This window comes from Micromys minutus, assembly GCF_963924665.1.
Source record: "Micromys minutus genome assembly, chromosome: 18".
In the NCBI taxonomy this organism is placed as follows: Eukaryota; Metazoa; Chordata; class Mammalia; order Rodentia; family Muridae; genus Micromys; species Micromys minutus.
Window position 1 is genome coordinate 31414848 of NC_137953.1, and position 10237 is coordinate 31425084.

Below are 10237 nucleotides of genomic sequence, written 5' to 3' on the forward strand. Positions count from 1 at the left end.
GAAATGCAAATCAAAACAACCCTGAGATTCCACTTCACACCAGTCAGAATGGCTAAGATCAAAAACTCAGGTAACAGCAGATGCTGTCGAGGATGTGGAGAAAGAGGAACAGTCTTCCAGTGTTTGGTGGGATTGCAAGCTGGTACAACCACTCTGGAAATCAGTCTAGCATTTCCTCAGAAAATTGGAAATAGTACTACCTGAGGACCCAGCTACACCACTCCTGGGCACATAGCCAAAAGAAATTCCAACATCTAACAAGAACACATGTTCCACCATGTTCATAGCAGCCTTATTTATAATAGCCAGAAGCTGGAAAAATGCAGATGGCCAGAGCAATAATAAAATGTGTGCACTGAGGTTTTTGAATGATTAGCAATCATTCAAATAAGATTTGGTTTTAATATTATAAGATTGCTGTAAGTTTAAACATTATTTTGAAATAAGAGAGAATATGAAGGGGGTAACCCATTGACTTGCAATCTTTAATTAAAACAAGAAAACTGAAGGTGAGCATCTTAGAAAAATTAACAAAGGAACTGACAGAAGAGTGAGCCAAGGAACCCTGCACAGGAACAAGTGGCACTTCTGGGAGGCCAAGCAGCAGGGTCACTAGAAACATCCCTACAGGAGGAGGTCCTTCCAGGTCTAAGGATGGGTGGGTGTGGCCTCTTCCTAGAACCTACTTGCCTACCCTGGAGCTCTGACTCTCCCTTCCAGCTTATCTTTCTGCTTGCCAGTTTCTTTGCTCTCCAAGCCCCTCTGGGCTCCCATTCATTTACCCTAATGCTTCACTGCTACCTCTGCCCTGATGCAGGGTGAGTGGGGTGTGTGGCTCTGGTTTAATAATACTGCTGAGCATATTCTCTGAAGGAGAAAGCCCTTTCTCTTCACAGCCCTTACTACTTCTAGAAGAGTTAACATTTCCTGAAAATTCTTGGTTTTGTTTACCTTCTCTCTCTACCACCAGAGAAGTACTCTGAGCCTACAGGGCCAGTTTACCCTTCACTTTCATATTCCCCCCACAAGCTAGCATCAAGGGTCACAGCATATCTCCACTGCCAGACTCCACTAATCCCCACAAAACTGCACTTGCTTTTCGATGACCCCAATATACTGGAAGTGCAAACGTTCTTCCACATGCTGCTGTCTGCTCTGGCTTCTTCCAGAATCTGTGTACTCTTTCTACCTGATGTCTACTGGGAATAGCTCCTGCTTTAGACAACTCCATTGTCTTTTGAAATGCTGCCATAATCTGCCTTGTGAAGCTTCTTCTATCATCTCTAGCCAGAACCCCATGGGTATCTCCTATTGCATCTAATACAGAAACCCTTGTCATATTATATTAAAAACTTTTGCTTATTTTATTGTAATGTCAAAGCACAGTACCTTCTCTTACCAAATACTTAGTGCCATACCTGGAACACACTATGACATCCTCTATCCCCACAGCAACTCCTTGCGCTCTGGCTAATCTCCGCTGTACTTGTTATGTAGTTTCGTGGTCCCACAATATTTCTTAATTCATTTTAGGAGGTCCAGAATCTACATTTTTAACAAACATCCCTATTAATTTGGGAGCACATTTTGAAAAGCATCATTCTTGAATGTAGAGCACGTTGACATTTCAGCCTACTTCACAATTACTCTGTCCTGGGCTGGTCCCCAAGGATGCTAGGCAGATCCCTGCTGCCCATTGGTTCCGTTGAGCTGGTGTTTTGGTTGCTCTCTTCCTAGTTGCATTTCCATGGAGATTCCAGGCCTCACTTGTCTATACTGAGCCCCATTTTGCTGATTTATGGCTTCTGTCTACTCATACTGACTTCAATGTCTTGTTTCCAGCCTTCACCCTTCCTACTGCCACACTCCTGTCATCCTCAGTTCTGAGATCTACCTTCTGCTCCTAACCACAGTTTTCTACAATAAGACCTCCATCACTCCAGAACCTTCCAGCCTTATCTGCCCGAAGTTTTTTCTCACAGCACAGTCCTTCCCAGAACACAGTGACAAGAGGCAAGATGGGCAGAAACTTTGATAAGAAAATGTCACCTCTTTAAATTATAAACTCACTTTGATATTTCACTTGATATTGGCTTAAGGGATTGAAAGAGCAGAGCTCTCAGGTTTCCTTAACCAGTATCCCATGCAATTAGAAAGTCAAGTGAAGAGAAATCCCTAGTCCTTTCCACTTTCTGGGCTATGGCACATTTTATTTCATCCCAACAAGCCCCACCAAGCTGTTTTTCTTCTCTGCTTCCCTCCCAAACCTAAGCTAGATCTGTCTTCCAACAGAAAGATAGACTCAGCTATACCGTGTCCCTAACATTCACATTCATTCATTTATTCCCAGGTCTCAGGTCATCTGGTTTATTTTTACCACAACCAGGTTGTGAGATGCTAAAGAAACCATGCTTACTGACACTCAGGGAAAACAAAGGAAAGTTGGAAATTGTTTATATAAATTGTCTCCAAGACTCAAATGTCCACAAAAGTCAGAAGAATAATATAACTTAGAAGTAGAAGATGTAAGAGAATGGGGCTTGTTGTCATTATGAGAAAACAGGAGTGAAGCTCAGTAAAAGTTGTCCAAATTAGAGGAGAGGCTGTGCTAAATGTTATTGCGATATAAGCTTCCTAACAATCTTTATCTATATCCTAAAAAGATGCAGATTTTATCCAGTCATAATAAGGTCTTAATTAAACCACTAACAAAAAGACCCACACATTCAATGTCTCAGATAAAAATACATGTTTTTCGTGGCAGACAGGAAGCAGGCAGATAGGTGGAGGCAGACACAGCCCTGCTCCCTGGGCACTGCTGGGCATGGCCAAGCTCAGCCACTGCCTACACACAAATCCAGCTCCATGCCAGGGACTGTTGTAGCCACCATTCCCCATAGCCAAACAAAGACACATCAAAGCATTACATTCACGACTTCCAGTCAGCTTCTCTACTGGGACACCCATGTACATTGCTAAACCCCATGTGGCCAGTGACAACACCAAAAGCCAGAAATAGACAAAACATCCTGGAAGAGAGCATCAGCCTCTGCCACATGACACTCAAGTGGCTTTTCAATAAACCTGTGCCCCACCTTTTAAAGTGCCTTTATTAGTAAATCAGTTCTGAACCGACCGGTTTTTCTTCCTATCTTTGACATTTAATTTCACACCAAACTCACTCTCCAGGAATGAGGAGGGCTGCCCACACATTCGCGTGAGCACCAGAGTTGTGGCGAAGGTGAGAGTGATGCAGGGAAGCCTGGGCGGTAATGAGCTTTAAGGGCCTCATTTAATAGGTGTAATGAAGGCAATCAACTGCACTTATTACTAATACATTACACACCATGGCAACAACTGCAGGAGAAGCAAGGTAGAGCTGGGACAGCTCAGAGGGAGAGAGGGGTGCAAGGGCTCGCGCGTTCATCACCTAAGCTCCTGTCACTGCCGTTTTATCATCTTTCTCAAAAAAAGAAAAGATAGAAAGGAGGAAACCTAATGGGAGTCATAAAATGTCGATGGGGAGTGAGCTTAAACAAAGGCGTTGCTTGCAGCCTCGTGACCTTGATTACACAGTTCAGCTGGTGGCAGACGAGGCCTCAGAAAAAACCTGACGAGATAGAAAACCTACAGCCGTCCTAAGAGCTGTCCATCTGCTTCGTACCCCTAGCCTTAGGTCCCTGCATGGGCTCCTCTTTTTCTGAGGTCATGACTGTCCCTGCTCTTGCCCCTGCCTGTGGTGCCACTGCTCCACACTCTCCCTGCCACAGGCCAGGATGTGACTTCTGGGTCTTCCCACATTCTACCTTTCAGAGTGAGTGACACCCCTTGCTCCGTCACAGTCCCCGTTACAACAGCCATGTATGTGGGCTGTCTCACCACCCATTTGGGATGAGTATCTCTTTTAGTGAGCAGACACTCACTGAACACCAGAACCACGCTTCCTCTTTTTGCTCACCTTGGCTTCTCCCTCTGCCTTTAAGAGTGTCATTCAGATAGTAAGTGCTCACCAAATGTTGCCACATCTCCAAACAGAACTTCGTGTTTCTAGCTACTTATCCTAACTGTCTATTTGTCCCTGTCCCTCAATAAACCCCCCAGGCCTGCCTCACAAACTGTGTACAAGGATGTTTTTGTAGGAGTGTCTACGTCACAGCTGTGGAAACGCTAACACCGCCCAGTTTGTTGATCGGGAAGGTCACATGGATGTAAACAGTTAATTCACATACCGATGTGCTAGAGAAATGTAAAATGACCTCACTGATCCACACTTAGAGATCATTTCTCAAAAGAGCATCAACAAATCACAGTATATGAGCTACAATATCATTTGTGTAAATGGTACACAATCATTTTCTTTCTTTTTATTTTTAATTTATTTTATTTTATTTTCTGTGCACTGTAGTTTTACCTGCATGCATGGCTATGTGGGAACTGGGAATTGAACCCAGGTCCTCTGGAAAAGCACTCTTAACTGTTGAGCTATCTCTCCAGACCCCATTGGTTTCTTTTATTTGCCTTTTAAAGCTCTTGCTATGTTGTTCATGTAGGGCATTGTACCTCAACCACTCCATCCCAACTGCCTGGGATTCTGGACGAGTATCACCAAGTCCAGCTTACATGTATTCTTATTATATTTGTTTTGTTTGTTTATCGTGTATTTGACTCGGGCATATATTCACACCACAGCACGTGTGTGGAGGTCAGAGGACAGTTTGTGGGTGTTGATTCTTTCCTCTCCTGTGTCAGTTTGAGTGACTGGACCCAGGTCATCAGGCTTGGTGGCAGGAGCCTCCATTCATGAGCCATCTTAGCCAGCATCTTATTATGTGTATTTTCTTGTCCATTAAAAAAAAAAAAAAAAAAAAAAAAAACACTTAAAACATTTTAGTGTGTGTGTGTGAATGTGAGTACACACATTCCATGGCAGCTTGTGGAAGTCAGGACAATTTCTCAGGAGCTGACTTTCTTGCTGCCCCTTGTCAGCTTCAGGGCTTCCAGGTGCTGTCCATCACCTAGAATGATGGGATTACAAATGTGTGAGTCCAGACATCCAAATCCAGCTTTTTACATTTCTAGGACTTGAACTCAAGCTTGCTGGAAGAATGCTTTTACTCAATAAACCAACTCATCAGCACACACACTTACGTTCTTTTTTTTGGAAGAAAAATACAATTATAAATACGAATCCCTTCCTGGGGGTTCCCTTGCCCTATAGATCTGTGTTTTATTTTTATAACCTGTTCTGTGACTGAATTCAGCTCAAGTCCTTTTAGTTATCAAGTTCCTTTCTCGAAGAAGAAGCTCGAATCCTACAATCTGGGCTCCCCTGAAGACTCTCTGAGTAATTCTTCTTCGGCTGAGTATGAGATGAAAAAGAAAAAGAGGAGGAAAAGCCTGAGAAGGATGCTAATAGCCTTGAGCCTCTAAGGAACTATTTAGAGTGCTCAGAGGAAATGGAATTTAAATGTATGGATTTAAAACCCTAGGCAGTTAACTATGGATTCATCCATCACTGAGTAGGGAAGTACCAGGAAGACTAAAAATCTCAGTTCCTAAAGGGGAAAGCCCACTGCCTCCTCCATTTGACACAGAACATTACATTCAACCCGCCTACCCTGTACTCAGAGACCGACGAGAGACGACACAGGAAGAATATTAAATGAGAAAGCACAAAGTCTGAGCTTCTAACACCTTCAGCTTGTTACAGCTCTAGATTCATTTACTGACCTTCCCTGGCCAGTTCTAAGTAGTAAGGAGCTGGGTTTCCTGGGCTGTGTCCACCAGCATTATCCTTGCTGTATGGCTTCTCGCTGACTTTACCGCTCAGTGCTAGAGGGTGGGAGGAAGAGAAGCATGGGTCTTAGTCATCTGGTTTTGGTGTCATAGCTCTGGCTGTCACTAAGCCCCAGCACATCTAAGGGTCAGGTGGTATCTCTGATGATCTCTGGGCCTTGGAGGATGGATTTAAGACCAGCTATCCCCCTAACTGCTGCAGGCCGAGGGGAGTTGATGGCTTCCTGCTGTTGTGACTCTCTGGATCCTTTCCTTGTGGGTTACCTATTTCTGCCCACACCTCTACAAATAGGGACCTCCTTTAAATCACTTCCACTAAACTTTCAGATACTGAGAACCTGCCTGGAGAATCTTCAAGTGGAGAGAGACTACAATTGTCCTTAACAAATGGAAGGAACCTACTCACTTTATTCCCTTGGGCCCTCAGCACACGATTGAGTGAGGAAGAGAATCAGATGACATTGAGAGTCTACAATCCAGCTGAGGCAGGGATGAGGTGTACCCAGTCCCAAGTGAGTCTTTGCAGCTTGTTTAAACCTGCTCCTTCAGAGGAAAAGGCGTGGGCGTTTGCCTTCCCGGTTTCATTGCTCCCAAAGAGAACGTTTCAAAAGAATGAATTTGAGTCAAGCACTGGCTGTTCTGAATGCTTCTGTCAAATTCATTTTTCCTCCCAGGCTCTGGGCATCTGCAAAAAGTGGTTAAAGTGCTCCATCTGGCACTGAACATCACCACAGGAGGAGGGGACACATCACTGCCGAGACCTTCTAGCACCAGGGCTACCAACCAGCTTCTAGAAGCCCTAAGACAATTCTAAGTCTCCTGTCCAACCCACTTCCTTTCCAGTGCTTTCCCTCAGTTTGCCACCCATACCTCTTGCCTCATGTTTTTTAAGGACTACTTCTGAAGTCCATCACAGGGGAAAGCATAGGTGTTTGGTCCTACAGGGCTACTAGTCTATACAAGGAGTCTACCAGCTCTAGAGTTAATTGCTGACCCCTGAGCCCAGTGCCTGGAACTCACTGGCCCTGTAGACTGGCAGCATGCCTTCTGGATCAAGACCCAACACAAAGCATACAATCATGACCCACACTGTGGGGCGCCGCCCGCACATTCTCCATTACAAGATGGCGCTGATATCCGGCTGGAGTTAGCAGTAAACAAGCCATGTGCGCACGTGCTGGGTAACTTTCCACTTCTTGAGCTCTGCCTCTTCCGTGGCGTCATAGGGCCTGATGAGTTTCAACCAATCAGGGGGCTCCGCGTCCAAGGCAAGGACTGATCCCTTTATAAGGGGACGGGCTAATTAGTTCCTCCCTCTCGTTGGTTTCGTTCGTCTCGTGGATCTTGTTCGTCTTGTTTGTCCTGTTCGTCTTCTTGGATTTCTTGGTTTTCTCCGTCTTTTTCGTCACGTGTAACAAGTGCTGGTTCTCGAGGATAATAAAGTTTACCGCAGAAGGATTCTGTTTCGTGTGCCGCGTCATTCTTGCAGGCGAGACGGTTGCGCGGGACACCACACTGTCCATCAAAGCATCCAAGCATGGCCCATACTGTGTCTGTGGGATAGATAAGCAGATGGCACAGAGGTCATCTAGAGTGTTTCTAACAAGGCATAGGTGCAGGCTGCTATAACTACTTGGGGTGAACAAAATGCTTGCTTCATTTCTGATGGGCCATCAAAGCTTCACAAACCTTGGTCCTGAGGCTGGAGAAATGGCTCAGAAGTTAATTTTTCAGAGCACCAGTGTTCAGTTTCCAGTACACAGGTAAAGAAGCTTATAGCCTATAGCTCCCATTCCTGGGGATCTGCTGCCCTCCTCTAGCCTCCCTAGCCACCCTCTACCCCTACTCCACCCAACACACACACAAATAAATCTTTAAACAAAGCCTTGATCCTTTTTGACATCTTCCATCTCAATAACCAAAAAGAGGATTAGGGGCTTAGGGAATTCAAACCTTAGGGGACCTTCTGATCATCAAGTCCTATTTCACAGCCTGGCATCTTAGATCTCAGCCTCTTTGCTTCTTCTGGGCTGTTCCTGAAACTCAAGATCCCAGGCATCCCTTTCCCAACACCCTGACAGGAAGAGAGGTGCTAGGCACTTGCTTTAGGAACCCACAGACTCCTCTGGTTCTAACCATCCCAGACAGACAAACATCTTCTGGAGGGTAGAAAATGCCTTTTATGTTATGCCCAAGACATATGGTGCCCGCCCTGAATTTTCTCCCTTCTCTGAGACTTAAGGCTTTTGAAAACAGAAGCAAAGCTTTCTGCTCCCTCTCTCTCCATCATCTCCTCTGTTGGGTCAAGCACAGGACAAGTCTTCAGTTGGAAAAGGGAGAGAGTAAAGCAAGAACACAGAGCACTGACAGGAAGCACCCGAGCAGCAGAGTTCTTCCCCAACATCTGGTTTCTAGCTATTCCACAGTGCTCAGTTCAGATCAGTCTCAGCCTCCAGACACGATGGGGAGGAACTGCCTCCCAGAGCTTCCTGCACTCTCATCTAGACTGATGGTACCACTGGGAGGCAGATATGGCAGGAGCCCTCGGACTTTGAACACTGACTTTGATGAAAGCACACCCTGCATCTGAAGGCAAACCTCAGCTCTACCAGATATAAAATAGGTATAATAGAAGCCCCAGGTCTGCCACCAAAAACATGAGAACTACACACACACACACACACACACACACACACACACACACACACACAAAACCCACCTTCCCCAGCATCCAAGAAACACTCAGGCGACCCTGCCTTCATTATTATTCAGATTACCTGCTACCCATCCTCTAAATTCGAGTCTTCTAGAAGTGTCCTGGACCCCCTTCTTCCCTGTGTGAATCTACAAAGACAAGCCACATTAATTTGGCAAGGGTAAGATGTGTCAGTGGTTTAGTCTCAGGAATCATGACATTCACACTGTGGTCTCCTGATGACATGCAGAATGACAAGTCACTCCTCAGCAAGCTGGTATGGAGAACCCAGTGCACTCCAGCCTCTGAAGCTAGGGATGCAAGGACACATTCTCCTGAGCACTGACAGTCCCACGGAACAGACAGATCCATAAAAATTATGCATCTTTTACAGATCTGGCATTGCATTAAAGTCAAGGACAATTTGATTGATGGGTCAGTTTTAAACATATTCATATTTACCATTAAAATAACCTCTAAGGCAAATCCTCCAGGCAGAGAAGTCAGACCTTTGCCAGAGGTGAGCCCAACTATAGGCAGGGCTGATGAGCTTCTGACTTCCACACAGGAGGTTGTGGAAGGCTCATAGGAAACAGGACCTTTACGGTGAGACTTAGAGAATGAGCTGAAGGCTTTCAGGTGGGCCTGGGGGATAAGAAATGGAAAGATTCTCACACTTTGGAGAGGGCACACAAGGAAGAAGAAAGTGAGAACCAAGTTATGAGCTAACATCAGGGTCTGGAGAGACTTTGAGAACACACAGACAACTGTATTTGGTGCTGATGTGGAACCCTTGAAGGATACAGTGAAATAAATGGTCACATTTCATTTTAAGAAATAATTCTGGGGAGAAGGAAGAAGAAGCTGTAGGTCATGTGACAGAGAAAACTAGAAGGCAACAGTCTAGGTGACAAAGGCAAAAAAGGAAGTAGAAGCCACCAGAGCGTGCACAAGATACAAATGTGAGTTGTCTAATTATTTCTGTGTTCTAAGACCTGTAACTGACTTAAGTCATTCAAACCTGAAAGAGGCCCTTTGCACCAAATATAACTATTATTCTTTTTACTATTGTTGTTTTAAAACATTTATTTCACTTTATGTGTATGGACGTTTTGCCTGCATGTGTGTCTGTGCACCGCCGGCATGCCTGGTATCTCCAGAAGCCAGAAGAGGATGTCGGGTCTCCTGGAATGCAGTGGCATACAGTGGTGAGCCAACATGTGAGGCCTGGGGACAAAACCTGTGTCCTCTGCAAGAGCAACAAGTCCTCTTAACTGCTGAGCTATCTCTTCGGCCATCTTTCTGTTCTTAAGATAAGAAAATGCAGCAGAATTGCATGGGTAATAAACATTCAGAAACAAGTATTAGACTCAGGCAAGTCTGATTTAAAACTTAGGATCACTATCTTACAGATCCAGATTTCTAGGGGAATCAGCACACTGCCTATGGGACTTCGACAGCGGAGGAAAAAAAATTGCCATTACACGTGGAAAACCAAATGAGCAACCAAGAGAAATGTTTGCAGGGAAGGGCAGCAAGATTGCTTACAGATGGACTTTCACATGCCCACTGAATGTCAGCAGAGATGGGCTGGGGCATTGGAGTGGGGGTGGGGGAGCTGGATCCTTTGATTCCTCAGCATAGCATGGTAGCTGGTGCATGCAGTAGGTATGTGTTTAGAATTTCAGACACCCTCAAGGAAAGCAACCATCCTGAGTGGAAGTGATCCTGCAGGGAAGGAGTAAT